The sequence below is a fragment of the Gavialis gangeticus genome, unplaced genomic scaffold (genome assembly GCF_001723915.1).
Source record: "Gavialis gangeticus isolate Ggan-Ray unplaced genomic scaffold, GavGan_comp1, whole genome shotgun sequence".
Taxonomy (NCBI): Eukaryota; Metazoa; Chordata; order Crocodylia; family Gavialidae; genus Gavialis; species Gavialis gangeticus.
The window spans coordinates 173,010,834-173,011,100 of record NW_017729022.1 but is presented as its reverse complement, the minus strand read 5'-3'; positions in this window follow the sequence as shown (position 1 = coordinate 173,011,100).

Below are 267 nucleotides of genomic sequence, written 5' to 3'. Positions count from 1 at the left end.
CCCCCCCAAAAGGGACAGCTCTGGTTGTAGATACTTCATAATTTAAAAAATGAAGTATTCTGTCTCATGACCAAAAACATAGGTAGCATGCTACATATTGCAAATGTTATAAGGGTGCTAAATATTAAGGATTCAGAGTAAAAGTATTCAATGTAAAACATATAACTATTAGAAATACTTATTCTGGAAGGGGGGTAGGGAACACCAGAATTTCTGACCTTGGAGATGACATACTGAAATGATTAAACCATTACAGGGGGGGACTTG